Raw genomic sequence first — 18,866 nt, 5'->3', positions numbered from 1 at the left:
CGTTTGGCAATCTACAGGATTTGCCTATAGGGGTTGAAGGAAAAACCGTTAGTCTAGATGTGGAGGTGGTTGATGCCCCTCTAGACTACAACCTTCTTTTGGGTCGAAGTTGGTCTTACGCTATGACAACGGTCGTTTCATCGGTCTTCAGAGTAATAAAGTTTCCACACAATGGCAAGATCGTGACCATAGACCATCTGGCTTATTTTTCATCCAACCCAGCCTCTTCAGAGAGTATCCAGCATGTCGGTAAAACGACTATCCCTTACAAGGATGTTGGCGTAGGATTAGTTAAAGATGCCAGTTTACTGGGAACTTTTCCTTTTCCTCCAATCAACGCCGTGACTTCATTTGCATCTATTCATATGATTAATTCAGATACCATTGTTTATGACGATCCTTGGATTGTTCCTGTTGAATCTGAGATAGACTCATTTGGTGATGTAATGCCTTTGAGTCCATATGAAATTGCTTATGAAGCCGTGCAGTCTTTTTCCGACCCGAGTTCAACCCAAATCGACCAAATGAATGTGGTCTGTGAGGAATCCCTTTTCGCGTCAACCTCGAAGTTAATAACGTTTCCTGAAGTTGTGTCATCTGACGAACAACTTTGTGAAGTCCTGTGCGTAGACGATTTACCATGGGAAGATCTCCATCATAGATCTTCGTTTTTACCTGAGGATGATGGTTTTGAAAACGATTTCTCATCAATCTTTACAGCTGAATATGTCAAAGACGCTCAGAGTCCACTGAAATATCCTGATTCAGATTTGAATTTGGGAAACATTTCTCGCACTATTCCCATTGACATTTCAGTAAAGCCCGGAATTGTTGAACACATTCATATAGGTGCCTCGTGTTCAGATGACGAAATTCAAACATACAAGGCCCTATTTCAAGAATTTCGTGACGTGTTTGCCTGGTCTTACGAAGAAATGCCAGGAATTGATCCCGCCATTGTTGTCGATGAAATCAAGACTTACCCAGACGCCAAACTCGTCCGGCAATGTTTGTGTCAGATTCACCCACGAAAAGCGGCTGCGATTAAAGCAGAAGTTGAGAAGCTGTTGAAAGCAGGTTTCATTTATCCGATCCCGTTAACGGATTGGGTATTGAATATTGTTCCGGTTAACAAAAAACAAGGAACAATAAGAATATGTATCGACTATAGGGATATCAATCGTGCTTTTCCCAAGGACAACTATCCAACACCCTATATCGATCAAATAATTGATGATTGTGCCGGTAGTGAAATATTTTCCTTTATGGACGGTTTTTCCGGTTACAACCAAATCAATATTCTACCTGCCGATCAACCAAAAACAGCTTTCATTTGTCCATGGGGGACATTTGCTTATTGTAAATTACATTTTGGGCTTAAGAATGCCAGAGCCACTTTTCAAAGGGCGATGTCTTATGCATTTCATGACATCAAGCACATTGTGCAACCGTATCTCGATGATTTTCCCGCTCACTCCTTACATCGAGTTGATCACCTTGTCCATTTACGAGCAATTTTTATGAGGTGTAGGCATTATCGTATACGGTTGAACCCACACAAATGTGTCTTCTGCATAGAAGTGGGACGATTGTTGGGATTTGTAGTTTCAAAAGCCGGCATTCGCGTCGATCCCTCGAAGGTAGAAGCTATCATCAAATTGCCTCCTCCTTCAAGTCTTCGCCAACTCCAAAGTTTGCAGGGGAAAGCAAACTTTTTACGCCGATTCATTCCTAAATACGCCGAGATTACCAAGAGTTTTACTCGTTTGTTGAAACAAAACGCTCAATTCTCTTGGGATGAGATAGCTCAGAAATCTTTTGATGCGCTAAAGCACGCGTTGACCCATGCACCGTTGCTGCATCCTCCCAACTACAACCAGGATTACTTTTTGTACCTCGCCTCCGCTCATTCCACCATTGGAATGGTCTTAGTCCAGGAAGATGAATTCAGAACGGAACATGTGATCTATTACCTTATTCGGACGTTAAATCCTACTAAGCTCAAATATTCACATGTGGAGAAATTGGCCTTGGCAGCTGTTCAAGTTGTCCAACGTTTTCGTCACTACATTCTTCTCCATAAAACTACAGTCATTTCAGATTGCAACCCTATGATCTACATTTTGACTAAACAATTGCTAGGGGGCAAGTACTCTAAATGGATCGTTATCCTGCAAGAGTTCGACTTAGAATTTGAAAAATCTAAGTCTAAGAAATCTTTAGTTTTTGCGGAATTGATGTGTGATTTCCCGCGTGCTGACACAGAAACTGTGGCAGAGGAACCCATTGCGGACGAATCTCTGTTTCTCATCAGCACTTTAGATCCGTGGTATGGGGATATAATTGTCTATCTCCAAACCCAATCCTTTCGGCCCGAACTTTCAAAGACGGAACGTCGAAAAATTCGATTCCAGTCCCAACAGTACAAAATTATTGGAGATGCTCTTTATCGTCGTGGAGCGGACTTGGTTTTTCGTCGTTGCTTAACTCACGAAGAGGCAGAAAGGGTTATGAATGACTATCATTCTGGAGCGTGTGGCGGTCATATGTCTGGGTATGCCACAGCCCAGAAGGTGTTGCGTGCTGGCTACTTCTGGTCGTCCATGTTTAAAGATTGTATCATTGCGGTCCGAAAATGCCACAACTGTCAAGTGTTTGATCGCAAGATGCGCACACCACCTGCTCCTCCCCACCCTATAATTGCCGTTGGTCCTTTTGCTAAATGGGGAATCAATTTTATTACATGTAACCCTCACTCGGCCGGGGGGCATGCGTATATCATCCTTGCGGTTGACTATTTTACTAAGTGAGCCGAGGTGATGCCTACATTCGAGGCAGACGGCAAGACAGCTGCAATTTTCGTATTCAATCACATTATTGCTAGGTTTGGTGTCCCACAAGTGATAATCACTGACCATGGGCGCCATTTTCGAAACATTATGATGACAGAACTTACAGGCCAGCTTGGTTTGCGTCACGATAGCTCAACTCCTTATTATCCACAAGCCAACGGCCTGGTTGAGTCTATCAACAAAGTTTTAGTTATCATGATCCGACGAATCATTGGTATTCATTGGTCGAATTGGCACAACATGTTATTTTCCGCGCTTTGGGCGTACCGAACCTCAGTGAAAACATCAACAGGGTTCACTCCTTTCCAACTAGTTTATGGTTTGGAAGCAGTGCTGCCCATTGAATGCGAAATCTCGTCACTTAAAATGGCTGTCGAATTAATTCCAGCTACTTCCGAAGAGGAGAAACGTCTATTATACTTAGCTCAATTAGATGAGACTCGACGTGATGCTGCTCTAGCAATCAAGACTCACGCAAAACGGATGAAAGCTCAGTATGATCGCAACGTGACCCCTCGTAATTTTTCAGAAGGAGACCTAGTGCTATTATATGATCAGGCTAACGATAAATTAGGTGCTGGAAAATTCGTTCCTATGTGGCATGGGCCCTACATTGTCAAGCGAAAGCTAGCAAAAGGGGCCTCTGAGCTGGTAGATTTTGATGGGGACTCTTTAGGTAAGCCCAGAAATGGACTTTACCTAAAGAGGTATTATGCTTAAATGATGGGTATGGAGATTTAGTTAGATTAGTTTTTCTTTCTAGCTGGTGTGTTTGTTAGTATAGACAGTGTGCTTAGCTTAGAGAGTGTGTTTTTCGTCGTTATTCTGGCTTATCTTGGTTTTACTCTTGATATTGCAGATGTCGACGCCTCTCCAAACGTATATTGGATTCGCTGATGGTGCTTGTCGTAGTATACGGAATATCTCTTCTGCAGCTTGGGTTATCTATTCGCTCTCTAATGAGTTAGTTTCTATGCATGGGGTGAGCCTCGGTCAAACAACAAATAACATTGCAGAATACAGTGCAGTGATTGAGTTATTATCTGAATCTATTTCGTTTGAGATTCGGAGTTTGATAGTGAGGTTAGATTCTGAACTCGTTGTATTACAGCTTAATAGAGTTTATGCCATTAGAAATCCAGTGTTATTAAGGTTATTTTTGAGAGTGCGCCTCTTGGAACGTGAATTTGATTACATTGAATATCAGCATATTCCAAGGTCATTAAATACATTAGCAGATGCAATTGCTTCTCGAATGTTAGACAGACATTTGCGATAATCATACATGTAAATTTAAAAACATTTCATCATACATGTTTAACAAGATAAGCCGGTAATAATGATATATATAGATAGGAGTGTGTCAAAATATACATCGTCTTCGATCATAGGTTGAAAAACACCTTATGATCGACAAAAATGATAAGTACAAAAAACCAAAATGTCACATGTGTCTACAAAAAGTGAATAGCCAATCACTGGTGGTGCTCTCTATATGACACCACTGCCCACGCTACCCTACACAAGAACCTCTTGAAAGGTCCTGGGACTGCGACCACATAGCGCTGAAGTCGGCTAGGAATATCGTCTATAGTCGTCTCTGGTATGTCCGCCGTAAGATGCTCTAGGTCCTGTTCCAACTCGGCTAAGGTCTCTGCGGCCGCATCCTGTGGGGCCGGTGCTGGTGCAACTGGTACTCTCCTCTCGAACGGCCGGAGATTGGCCGGACGCTGTGGACCTACATCTGCATTTTGAAAATTGTCACTGTCAGTTTTGAGACGATATAAAAAACAAAAAAAAAAGTAAATAATTTAAAAACTTGTGAAAAATGAAGTACCTTTGTTGTCCCATTGTTCTCCCTGTGGAAGAACCATGTCTGGATCACTGCGAAAATCCACTCCGGCATAAGGAAAATCCTGGATCGCAAAGACCTGGTCCTCCAACTAGTGAAAGTAACCCGCAGGAAATCGGACAACTCCCGCTCCCTCATCACGATGCCGGGCCATCACCGCAACCCATCGCATCAACTTTGGCTCCTGAGGAGGCCCAACTGCAACAGTGAGATGCTGAGGGATCAGCATCGGAACCCTCTCTAGGGCAAAGCTCACAACTAAAGGCCCATACCCAAAGGTCTTTAATTGCCCGTTCTTTGCCCTAGTCAGTTGGCCCTTCATATTGGCCAACACAGCGTCACACCAGTTGAAAATGGTGCCTCGGAAGAAATCAATCGCCATCCACATTTGGGACCCGGTGGAAATGTGCAAAGCGGCTGTGTCGCAGAGTCTGGTAACTGTAAAGGCAATTACCATAAGTTCAGGTCGAGATATGTATTTGATTTCTATCCCCTTTTCCTGGTGCTGATTATTGCACCACTCTAGCCGGAGACTAGCAAGGGATTGGCCACCCGGCCTAGTCCCGAACAAAGACAGTTGCTCACCCATATTAGGCAAACCAGTGAGAAAATATATGTCTGAGGGCTCTATCTCGATCTGGTGCCCTCCAATGTAAAAGCATTGATCCTGAATGTTTCACCTTTCAACCAGCCACTCTAAGAATCGCACCTGGGCCCTCATGCCAGGTATGGCCCAGTATTTGTAGAGACCGCATGCCTTCAAAGAATCAATGGAAGGTTGATGATCTATTACGGCCAAATCAACATCTTCATGTTCTCTTTCGCGCCAATCAAGCATGGTGGGCAATCTACACACCAGAAAACATCCATTAGAATTCACTAAATCAAAAATTAATGGTTCAATTTTGAGATTTGGGGGTTTAAAAATGCTTTGCGCGGAGTACGCACCCCGCCTTCAGAAACAGAGCGTGGGTACGCAACTGCTCTGAAGGTAGGCTGCGTACACCTGCCATTTTCCCAATGGAGAAAATGTCGGGGTACGCAGGTCACCCATGGGGGACCTGCGTACCCCGAAAAGCGGATCTTTAAACTCTAAAGCCCCCAAAAAATCAAACTAGGGCCTGAAATGAAATTCTAAACGGACAAAAACAAAGAAGAGGATGTTGTGAAGTACCTGAAAGAGACAGCGTTCGATTCCGACGGTCGGAGTCTCCGCAAAGTCCACGGGAAGTTTCTTGCCAAAAGCCCTTTTCTCTCCCTCAACAGTAAAATGGTAAAAATGACATGGTAAAAGGTCTTTTTATAGGTTTTTTGGATAAATGAATGCTAAGTTTGTTTATTTTTCACCATGGAAGGATATTTTCTCAATGCATTTTTGCCTATCTTAAACAGGTATGAGTAATGTGTTGTTTTTGTGCAGGACAAAAGGACTTTCAGGGAAAATTATCATTTTTCACGAACCAAAACATCAGAGTCATATTTTAAGCCCTTTTCTGACTCCTAAAACATGAAAAGATTCCCGAGCATTTCTTTTACACTCGTTAAAACGGAATTAAAAGACGGTCCCCTTATAGCTCTTTTCTGACCATAAAAATAGGAAAAGATTGCTGGGTTTTTGTCGTTTCAAACTTGATACTGGAAATAAAACGACGTGTCCTTGATCTCTTTTTACTTTTCAGGTCAGAGGCACTAATCATGAAAGTACTCCTTGGTCGCAAGATCAAGCGGTTCTCTCAAGTATTATTTTATACTTTTTCGGGCTTGGGAGACACAACTTTACGAAAAAGTTCAACCTGGAGTCTTCTTAAGTTTTTTCAGACTCTCTAAAAATGAAAAACGCCGAGTTTCTCCTATACTGGACTCGTTAAAATTTCACAGTAAAGGACCTGTTCGATTACAAACAGGAACAGACCACTCCTTCTTAGGGTTCGAATCAAAACTAAGTTGGACTCATCCGAAGGATGAGCTTATAATCAAGCATATGTTATCCTCCTCAAGATTGTTAAAAATAAAGAGGTACTTGCCAGAAATGGTGGGGGAAAAGAGAGAAAAATGAGCCTATTTGTCATCCTTTGTCTCAGAAGAAGCCTTATTATCACTCTTGAACACGACACTTTGCATTCACCTAGGTTGGGAAATCCTTTGCCTCACAGTTGATCGAAACCACATTGAAAGTCTTCAGTCGGGTATTAACTTTGGGTCAAATGTCACCAAGCCATCTGTCGTGTCATTATGTGTTCAAGAGGTCTCTGCATATAAAACATTCATCTGCAAAATACCCATCATCCATCTTGACCATCCCTAAGTCAGTCCTTACAGCTACATTTCTTCAACTTGATCTATGATTTCGTGTTGTGGGCTTGCCCTGCAACGGGTCGCTTTCTATCGACATCAGCACATTATCTAGAAAGATGACCTAGGAATCGTCAGAACCTTGAAGTCTGCATGCATCAATGGCAGGTTTCTCGCCTTTGACGACGGTTTACATCATTGACTTTCGATCGAAGGATTCCGTGAAATGTTCGACATCAACTCATTCATTCACATCTCATGGATTGTACTGGGTACTTTGAGAACCATTGACATCATTGGTGGTCTCTCTCACGCTTGTTAACAGTTTACATCACTGACTGGTAATCAAGTGGTTTCTACCATGTTCGACATCAACTCATTTATTCGCATGGATAGAATCGTACCTGTTCGGGGAGTAGAAATGAAGACCCTGGATCTAGTTTCCACCATCCAGGCTGCGAGGAGTTTTGTATTCATTATATAGTAGACCAACTATAAACAGATGGCTGCATCCATACTGTGTCTACAAAAAGTCTATGATTATGATGTACTGCAAAATCATTCCTGTATCAGAGCAGTAGATAGTCAATTAGTTAAAGTTTTCAATCTGAGTATGGGAATGCCTACCTCAGCGATGATATGATCTTATATATGTATTTTGTGTTGAATACTTGCAGGTTCTGACTGGGCTCTCCACAAGATAATCCTTGAAATGATAAAGTACTTCACCCTTCCTAGATGATATGAAACCCTTATCTACTACAGGCTTCGAACTTTAGGGGGCAATCTGTTACACTAAAATTTGTCACCATGACTCTTTGCAGTTAGTATGGCTCCATCAACTGTCATACTATCCTCCTTGGCAAGCCTCATACCTCTACTCTCCATGTCAAACTCCAAGAAAGAGAGAAAGTCATTAAAAATCTATATATCTCTGGGTACGCAGTTTCTCTTAGCCTTACCTGCGTGTACGCACCCCAAGTTCACAATACCTGCGTACTTGTACGCTCTGTATGTAAAGGTGAGGGTGCGTACTCCTGTAAAGGTCAAAAGGCGCAAGTTTCACTCCAAAAAAGTTACTTGTGGTCATTTCTAGAGCATTCTAGAAGCTTGTTTGACGTGTATGGAGCGCCTCCAAATGGTTCATGTATCCCTATCAAAGAGGAACTTATCCCATCAAGAGGGGAGCTATCCCATCCAAAGAGGGGCTTATCCCATTGATGGTGGACCTGAATAACTTCCTCTAGAGCACTATAAATACAGGCATTGGGCCAGAGGGAGGGGAGGTTGAAAGCTGAACATTCCTAAGGGTAGATGCTGCTGGAATTAGGACTCCCTTGTAAAGCTTGAGAGGAGAGATTCCCATCCTTTCCTAGCCTTATTGGAGAGTGGGTGAGCTGATCAAAGTAAAGGAAAACTCTTGTTGGACCCTAGGAGGGACCGGCACAACACCAAGGCTCAGGTTGTAATGGTTTCTTTTGTTTCCACTTAATACAAATGAACTCATTTTTCTCAATAGATTGTTATTCATGATTTGTTTCATATACTCCTTGGTCTGTATGATGGATATGTATTGTTTTATGAGTTTATCAGGTGCTATTTAATCTTTTGGCTTGTTAGTGAATGCAAGTTTCGAAGAGAAGGAGGAGCTCATCCGGATCGGCGAGGCTGGACTACTACAAAGCGTTGGACTAAAGGTATGTTAAAATCACCTAATTACTTGTATTTTCAATGCATGTTTAGAGAAAGGTAGTTTTTATTTGTCTTGTTTGTCACTAGAAAGCCTTTGCTTCTAGGGAGGTTGGTTGTGTCTGCACTATCGACTCTTTCCGCATGACAACAGGGTAAGTTCCTCAGATAGAACACCAAAAGTACACCGCTCACAACCAGATCGCAGATCAATACACTAGTATTTTGACGTGGTTAAAACCCTCAAAGAGGGAAACAGTCCACGGCCTGAGCCAATGCGGCCACTTCAGGCAATTTATTAATAAAAGAATGAAAATTTACATATGTTTCTCTCATGCACGGATTACCCTACAAATGACCCTCCATGCGCTTTAAATAGAATCCATGGACCAATCGGGTGTCAAGCCACGGATCAAGTGTCGATAATACCGAGGAGAGAATGAACCATCGGATCACTACATATCGTGACCGTCGGATTGTAAGTTACAAAATGTACAACGGTAAAGAAACACACTTTACCTAACTCTATACCTAACTCTACACTAGACCAAGTTGTACTTAACTATTTCCTATGTGTCGGAATATCCTAACATCCCCCCTTAAGAAAAAATTGGGATAGGATTGAAGGATTTACAAATATGACACAATAGGAGAAGGAAGGAGGCACTAGAGCCTATCCCCCTTCAATGACAACTTCGTGAACTCCAACCATAAATCGAAGTTTAGTGAACTTTGCCTCTGTGAGAGCCTTTGTGAAGATGTCTGCAACTTGATCATTTGTTGAACAATATTGCACTTCAAGAACATGGTCGTGAATGAGCTTTCTGATGAAGTGCATGTGCAGTTCAATGTTTTTGCTGCGCTGATGTTGGACTGGATCTTTGCATAGCTAAATGGCACTTTGATTATCACACCAAAGTGTAGTCGGATGCTGCTGCTGAAAGCCAAACTCTGACAGGATCTGACGAAGCCACAAGGCTTCCTTACTAGCTTCTACGGCACCGCGATACTCTGCTTCTACTGATGAAAGAGAAATGGCAGCTTGTTTCTTACAAGCCCATGTAATAGGTCCTGAACCAAGAGTGAATACATAACCGGCAGTAGACTTCCGATCATCAGGGTCACCAGCCCAATCGGAATCAGTGAAACCAACCAATAGAGGAGATGCTTCAGCACTGTAATGAATCCCAAACTGAACTGTACCTCGAACATAACGAAGTATTCTTTTAGCTGCTTTCCAATGACTTTCACGGGGGTTTTGCATGAATCGAGCAACAAGGCCAACAGCAAAGGAAAGGTCAGGACGAGTATGAGTTAGATACAAGAGTTTTCCTACAAGTTGACGGTATAATGTAGCATCAACTTCAGGAGAAGTACAAGTGACTGAAAGTTTGACTTCAGACTGAAAGGGAGAAGGGGCTGGCTTACAGTCTTCCATGTGAAAATGACGTAGAATATCACAAGCATACTTGGACTGGGAAAGGGAAATACCCTCCTTGGATTGCAGGACTTGAAGACCGAGAAAATAGTGTAAGTGTCCTAAGTCTGTCATTTCAAATTTCCTTTTAAGGCTAGACTTCACATGGTTTATAAGGTTGGGATCACTACCAGTAAGGATAAGATCATCAACATAAAGAATAAGGATGATAAGAGAGTTGCCCACTTTCTTGGTGTAGACAGTATTGTCAGAATGACACCTAGAAAAGACAGATTCTAAAAGAAAGCTATCCATTTTGGCATACCAAGCCCGAGGAGCTTGCTTGAGACCATAAAGGGATTTCTTAAGTCGACATACAAGGCTGGAGTCTGTTTGTATGAAGCCAATTGGTTGTTCCATATAGATTTCTTCATGCAAGTCCCCATGCAAGAAGGCAGATTTAACATCCACCTGATGGACTTCCCATTTGAAAGAGGCAGCAAGGAAAAGAACAAGGCGGACAGAGTTCATTTTGGCAACAGGGGAGAAGGTTTCAGTGTAGTCAATGCCTTCAACCTGTGAAAAACCCTTAGCAACAAAACGAGCTTTATGTTTATCAACTTTCCCATCTGGTCCATACTTGGTTCTGTAAACCCATTTGCATCTAACAAGTTTTCGTCCCTTTGGTAGAGGAACAAGATCCCATGTATCATTTGCCAATAATGAATGATATTCTTCATTCATAGCTGCTTCCCAATCTGGATGGCCTGAAGCCTCTGCAAAGGTGTCAGGATCATAATTTACTAGAGCTTGAGCCAGTAAAGAAGAGGCTCTCTCGAACTGAGAACGTGTACGTCGTTGATCTGTAGGATCACCGGCAAGATCACCTGCTGCATCTCGAGTAGCACGAACCCATTTTGGAAGCTCAGGAGCTGAAGGAGGATCCTGAGATGGTGGGGGAGGATTGTCATCCTCACTTTCATCATCTGAAGAAGAAATGTTTTCAAAAGTAGAAGAGATAGGGAGAGGTGGCACAACCGCCGGACTAGGCTCGCAGGCCGATATATTTTCATCAAATTTTACATCTCTTCTAATGATAACATTTTTGGACTTAAATGGAATAAGTCTATAGCCTTTGACATCTTCAAAATATCCAACAAAAGTACATTTTTCACTCTTAGGTTCTAAAGCTTTATGCTTTTTATCTAGAATATGGGCCCACGCTTCACTTCCAAAAACACGAAAGTGACTTACATCTGGTTTGATTGAGCTCCATGCTTTTTCTGGAGTGATATTCTTTAAAGCCTTAGTAGGAGTGTGATTTATTATGTAATTTGCACAGTTAATTGCTTCTGCCCAAAAACTAAGACCAAGTCCTTTAGATTGTAGCATACAATTAGCCATTTCCTTTAAGGTGCGATTCTTCCTTTCAGCTACACCATTTTGTTGTGGAGTATATGGAACAATATGTTGCATTTGAATTCCATTCTCAGTGCAATAGTTGATGAATGTTTTTTTAACATATTCTCCGCCATTATCAGATCTTAACTTAAGAATTTGATGTCCAGATTGTTTTTCAACAAAGGCCTTGAAGGCCAAAAAAGTGTTAAATACTTCACTCTTGAGTTCTAAGAAGTATACCCAAGTGCATCTGGAGAAATCATCAATGAAAGTTAAGAAATACTTGCAGCCAGAGAATGACACAACTGGAAGTGGACCACATAAATCACTATGCACAAGCTGTAAAGGGGTTGAGGCGTTCCAAGAGGCACGTTTTTCAAAACTGTCCCGATGATGTTTTCCGAGTACACATCTGGAACAAACACCATCTCTGCAAGATACCATAGGAAGACCTGTCACCATATTTTCTTTACATAGATGCTGAAGGGAGCGATAGTTTAAGTGACAAAATCACTCATGCCAAAGTTTGCTCACTTCATCGTTATGAGCAACAAATACTGAAGGAAGATTTGATGACCCAAAGTTGTGAAACTTATACAACCTTGTAGAATCATCAGCAATTCCAGTAGCCAAAATCTGTTTAGGATCTCTTAAGTCCTTGATTACAACATCATGAGGTGAAAATTCAACGATTTTACCTTCACCTGAATGAGTTATCTGATGTACAGATAGAAGGTTGCAGGATAAGGTTGGAACACATAATACATCATTAAACTGACCATTGTCTAGATGAACAGTTCCAGTCCCTACAACATTAAGAGATCTATCATCACCAACATATATATTTTTGGTGTTACAATCATTTAAAGAAGAAAACATGGCTTTGTTTTTGGCCATGTGATAAGAGGCTCCAGAATCAATGAGCCACTCATGAGAATGAGAAGAAGAAGATACATTTAATGCATAGCCAGACCGAGATGCTTGACAACCACATGCAGAAAGTGCCATTCCTGAAGATGAAGTTGAAGTTGAAGATTGCCCCAAATGGATGTTATGCTTCTTCATTGCTTCTTCCAAGGCTTCCATCTTCTTAAAGCATTTTAATTCTAAGTGGCCATCTCGATTACAAAAATTTCAATGTCTATCAGTCTTTTTCCCTTTGTTTTTATTTGTCTTATCATTTTGTTGAAATGATTTTTCATTTTGGGGCTGAAATTGCTTAGGACCCTTGTTTGGTTTAGGACCATTCTTTTTAGGATATGACTTCTTGGGATTCTTTGAATTTGGTTGCTGCTGGGCGGCTAACGCTTTCTTGGAAGAGTTTCCAAGATTAAGAAGACCAAGGTGTAAGAGTTTTTCTTGTTCTCTTATTAAAGAATCACAAAAAGAGTCAAAGGAAGGGGACTTGTAGTCTGTTCCTTGATAAATGAAGGCTTCTCTTGTAGAATGGAAGGTGGAAACAAACACAGAGTAGGCTGGTCCCAACTTTGTAAGAATGGAATAGATAAGATTACTATCTTCTTTCTTAACTTTAACACCTTCCAAAAGATATCTAAGGGTCTTGAACTTGGACAAGAAATCTTCAATGCAAGAAAAATTATTAGGGTCCAATGTAAGCAACTCATTTTCAAGTTGATGGGCTCTAATTTCATTTTTAATGCCAAAAACTTTATTGATTTGTTTCATTGCTTCATCAGGAGAATCAATTTCTGCAATATGGAATCTAAGATCTGGAGAAATAGACATCCCTATCAGTCCACGTGCTTGATCTTGCCTATTTTCCCATTTAGCAGCCTTATCTTCATCCTTCGGTTTCTTTTCTTGGCCTGAGGCTATTCTAAAGAGACCTTTACTTCTAAGTAAATCCTCAATGTAAGCCAACCATTGGAAGTAGTTGGTGCTATCAAGGGTAACTTGGTATTGACTTTCCATTTCAATGGAAACTGAAGCTAAAGATGCTGAAAATAAGTGTTCCAATGGATAGATCTCGAAAAATTAGGCTGGTTTAAAAAAAACGGCTCTGAAAACGGCTTCCGGATGAAGAAGTTATGGCTTTTTGAAAAAAAAGTTGTTGAAGTTGCCGACGAAGTGCGGGAATGTGCGGAAATGAAAAAGTCCGCCCCCAAAAAATGGAGACTTGAACCCAAGACCTCTAATCTCTTAAAATAGCTTTGAACCAATTGATCTATACAAAAAATTTGAGAGAGAGAGAGAGAGAGAGAGGAGAGGGGGGGGTGCTTTGGTTTGCGTGCTTGCCTTGAGAAAGCTCTTTTTCCCTACAAAACACAAAACACAAAACCCAACATGGACATGCAAAGAAAACGAACCTTATGGCTCGAAGTTAGCTTTAGCCGAAAAACTAAATATTTTCAAAAATGAACCTTGCGGCTCAAAGTTAGCTTTGGCCGAAAACTAAATATTTTTCTCAATGTTTCTGATTTTCCGAGATCACCCTAAGGCGCAGGGAAAAGAGCATACGCATGAGAAAAATCCTTCCTTTCTATTTCTGATTTGCCCAGATCGCACAGAGTCGCAGGGCAAAGAGCATACGCAGAAATGAAAGGTATAGATCCGGTAATAAAAAAGCTAAATAAACCGAAACCGAAATAAATAGAGAGAAAATAACAGTAAACTGCAAATAAACACTGTATACCTCCAGATCTTAAAAATGACGCAGTTAGGGCTACAGGAAACCTTTTCGCATGAAACGAAAGGGGTTCCTCACTGGAACAGATGCTCCGAACACAACAGAGCAGTCCTCTCAGCCCGAAAGCAGTCAGAAACAACATATCTAGGAAACGGCAGTTGGATGCAGTTCTACCGGCTTCAGATTTGGATCACCAACGGACGCGGCCCTCAAATAAATCTGATACCATGCAGGAATTTACAGGGTAAGTTCCTCAGAAAGAACACCAAAAGGATACCACTCACAACCAGATCGCAAATCAATACACCAGTATTTTGACGTGGTTAAAACCCTCAAAGAGGGAAACAGTCCACGGCCTGAGCCAACACGGCCACTTCAGGCAATTTATTAATAAAAGAATGAAAATTTACATATGTTTCTCTCATGCACGGATTACCCTACAAATGACCCTCCATGCGCTTTAAATAGAATTCATGGACCAATCGGGTGTCAAGCCACGGATCAAGTGTCGGTAATACCGAGGAGAGAATGAACCATCGGATCACTACATATCGTGACCGTCGAATTGTAAGTTACAAAATGTACAACGGTAAAGAAACACACTTTACCTAACTCTACACTAGACCAAGTTGTACTTAACTATTTCCTATGTGTCGGAATATCCTAACAGTAATTATGTACTAATCAATGAAATCTATAATATTTTCTATGTTAGCTATCTTTAGTGGGATAGTTTCTACCCATTTTGTGAAATAATCAGTAGCAGTAAGGATGTATTTGTGTTGCTTGGAAGAGTTATGAACAATCTCACCAATTATATCTAATCCCCATTGTTCAAATAATAGTTGGATATTGACTGGATGTAAAGGGAACAATAGTTTCTTTTCTCTTTCAGCTATAGTTTGACAAGTTTTGCATTTTATTGCATATTCATGTGCATCCTTGAATATTGTTGGCCAATAATAACCTACATGTAGGATTTTGTGAGTTGTGGTGTTTCCTTCGAAATGACCTCCAACTGGTCCATCATGTAATTCCTGAATGACCTTTTCAGCTTTAGGTTTTTCTAGGAATCTTAATAATACTAAATCATAGTTTTTTATAAATAATTTACATCATCAATTAATTCATACAGATTTGATTTTAACTTTAAAGCACACTTTGTTTTATAATTGATATTCATAGGATCATATCCATTCTTTAAATAAAAATTCAAATCATCATACTGTGATTGTGCATTATTGAGGCTGACCAATCATATTTTCCCTTCATTACCTTGGTCTTCTTCTGCTGATAAGTGGGAAGCTCCAATTAGCATCCTACAAAACCTTGGCCCCTAAAAATTTTAGCTGGCTGGATTTCTACATCGTACTCTTGAAGCACAATAACCCAATTGGCTCTTTTATTCCCCACTTCTCTTTGAATCAATAATTGCCTTACTACATAGTAAGGTACTACTATCTTTGTATGGGTTTTGAGAAGAAAAGGTCTGAAATGTTTCAATGTTTTAAAAGTAGCGAAAGCTTGTTTCTCAACAGTTGAATAGTTTAACTCAACACCTTGCAAGTTGGAACTGAAAAAAGAGATGGGTGCCTCTATATTTTGATCATTCAACCGTGTTAAGACTGCTGCATATGATGTATCAGATGAAAAAGTGTATAACACAAAAGGTTTGAGAAAGTCAGGAGTTGTTAAAGAAGGAGCATTGATAATGGCTTTTTTGATCAACTCAAATGACTCTCTTTCATATTTACCCCATTTGAAAATTGTGTTCTTTCTTATCACTGCTTGAAGGGGTAGGATAGTCTGTGAAAAATCTGGAACAAATATTCTTACAAAATTAATTTGACCTAGGAATGATTGCATGGTCCTTTTATTATGTGGGAGAGGAATCTTTTCAATTTATTGGACTCTATCAGGATCAATATAAATCCCTTTCTTGGACACTATAAATCCAAGGAGTTCTCCTTCTGTTAAGAAAAAATATGAGTTTTTGGGATTTAAAGCAATGCCATATTTCTTGCATCTTTAAAAAATGTGTTTTAGGTCATTTAAATGATTTTTTCTATCCTTGGAATAGATTGTAATGTCATCTAGGTAAATAACAACTTATTTATTAATTAGACATTTGAAAGAAATATCCATAGCATGTTGAAATGTAGTACCTGCATTAATGAGTCTGAAAGGCATCTTCCGATAAGCATATGTCCCCCACTTGGTCCTAAATGTTGTCTTCAATATGTCATCTAGATGTAGAATAATTTTATTGTATCCTGAAAATCCATCTAGAAAAAACATTAATTCAGAACCTACAACTAATTGCAATATTTTTTCCATGGTAGGCAAAGGAAATTTATCATTTTGACAAGCTCTATTCAGGTTTCTAAAATCAATACAAATCCTAATATCACCATTCTTTTTCCTCACAAGGACCATATTTGATACCCACTTTCATTGTCTAATATGAAATATTATTTTGGCTTTCAGAAGCTTGTTCAATTCGGATTTGATTTGACTTTCAAGGTTTGGGTGAATTTTCGTAAGCTTCTGCTGGACTGGCTTTTCATTAGAATTCATTGGTATGGTATGTTTAATTATAGAGGTATCATAGGTTTTGAGATCTGCGTAATCCTATGGAAAGACACCTTTATATTTTTTCAACAACTTAATGAATGATATTCTTTCTTCAGATGACAAACCAAGACCTAGGTTGACATTTTGAGGTTTTTCAGTTGAACCTAGGTTTACTACTTCAAATCTTAGAGTAGAACTCTGAGTTTTGGAGTTGGTAATTTTCTTAAATCTGTCCTTTAAATCATAGAGATCTTCCATCTTAACTATAGACTTTGGGATCGGGTTTTGATCTTGTTTATGGTTGATTTGTAAGTCATGCTCATGTTCATCTATGATTTGTTCCTCATAAGATCCTTCTGATGTAAGGAAATTGATTATATCAACATCATTATTAAACACTCTCCAATTTGTTACATTATTAGGAATGGATGGCCTAAAAACTAATTCTATAGAAAATCTATCTAGACTAAATTCTTTCGAAGGTATAAGCTTGGATGCCACATTAGCAAGTAAATCAGCACTTGTGTTTTGCAATCTAGGAACTGAAGAAATGTTAAAAGCAGTGAAATTAGAAGTAATATTTTAGGCTAGAGGTTGATAATGTTTAAGGTGCCTAGACACACAATGAATTGTATTTCTTACCTGTTTAATGACTATTTCGGAATTTCCATATACTTGCAAATACTTGACTTTAAGGTCAATGGATTTACACAACCCTTGAATCAATGCTTCATATTCCATAATATTGTTAGTGCATTGAAATTCAAGTCTGCAAGCTAACTTGGTTTTCTCTCCTCGCGGGTTGATTAAAATACATCTAGCACCTGCACCATCTTCAGATTTGGAACCATAAAAATAGAGAGTCAAGGACAATGAATTATCTAAAATTTTATCAACTACATATACACACTTGGAAGCATTTTTTTGTGAAAAAGTTTCTATTTGAGACACTACAACATTATTGGAAAATGAGATATTTGGGAATTAAAATACCCCAAAAATGGCTCGGATGAGTAATTTCCAATGATATTATTGGTGAAAGAAACAGGTTCATTGTTTCCCCAAAGATCAGTGACTATGTATTTCATGAACTTCTCTCGGTCTACTCTGATTTGGCTTGGTTTACCATTGTGTAGCAACCACATGTGAGACTAATTAGTTGTGAAGTATCCGTGCAACTTTTTAGAACAATCCCTACTTAGAATTAAACCATAAAATTCAAGTATCTCAGCCACTAGAATATCAATTATCTATGAAACTTTTGGATTAGAGAAAAGCCCAATTGAAACTAATGTTATTTCTCCAAGAACCTATACTTTTGACCTGTCCAATTGAACTATGTGTACTACAAATTTTTGAGGCGTAATGTTCAATTTAGTACACACGGTCCTTGGCATAATATTTGAAGAGGCTCCTAAATCAACAAGGAAATTATGGACATTTCTGTTGAAAATATCACAAGTAAGGAGGAATGGATGTGTGTGAGAAATAGACCTATCACCTATTAAAAATAAATCTTTGGGATTTACTTTATTTGAAGATGAGGGAGGATTTCCCATATCGTAGGCAGCTTGAGTAACTACAACAAATGGTAGAGGGGATATAGGAACTTCTTTTAACTCTCTTAATATAATTTTCTATTGTTGTTTGAGTTTAGTCAGCTCATGTAATGAAATATTTTCTTTGGTCTTTTTCATATCTTTGACTATGTTATATTCCACTGTATCTGATATTACCAATGTTTTGGAAGCATTTGGGGGATCTAGTGGAATAGGATCAGTTTGACTAGTCTTAGACTTCTTACTTACTGTTTTCTCCTTTAAAGGAGTAGCAATTTTTTGTTTCTGATTTGTTATAGACATATCAAGAGAGCTTTTACTTCTTGTAGTTATTGGCATAGCTTATGCTTCCTCTTCAGCTGGTAGAATGAAATCCCACATTCCATATAATTCAACTTCTTCTTCCATTTCAACTTCCTCTTCAGCTGGTGAGTCTTCTTCTACTTCTTGATCTGATTCAGAATTGGAAATAATATTTGGTGGTTGCAATGCAGAAGAAGGGTTTCTTTTAAATGAGCGAAAAGGTTTCTTGGGAGCATAAGACTCTGCGACCTACTTCTTGATTTCTACCATTTCATTGGAC

Source organism: Pinus tabuliformis, chromosome Q (assembly GCF_031772625.1).
Source record: "Pinus tabuliformis cultivar Carrire ecotype Pingquan chromosome Q, CPIR1, whole genome shotgun sequence".
Classification (NCBI taxonomy): Eukaryota; Viridiplantae; Streptophyta; class Pinopsida; order Pinales; family Pinaceae; genus Pinus; species Pinus tabuliformis.
This window is presented reverse-complemented; position numbering follows the sequence as displayed.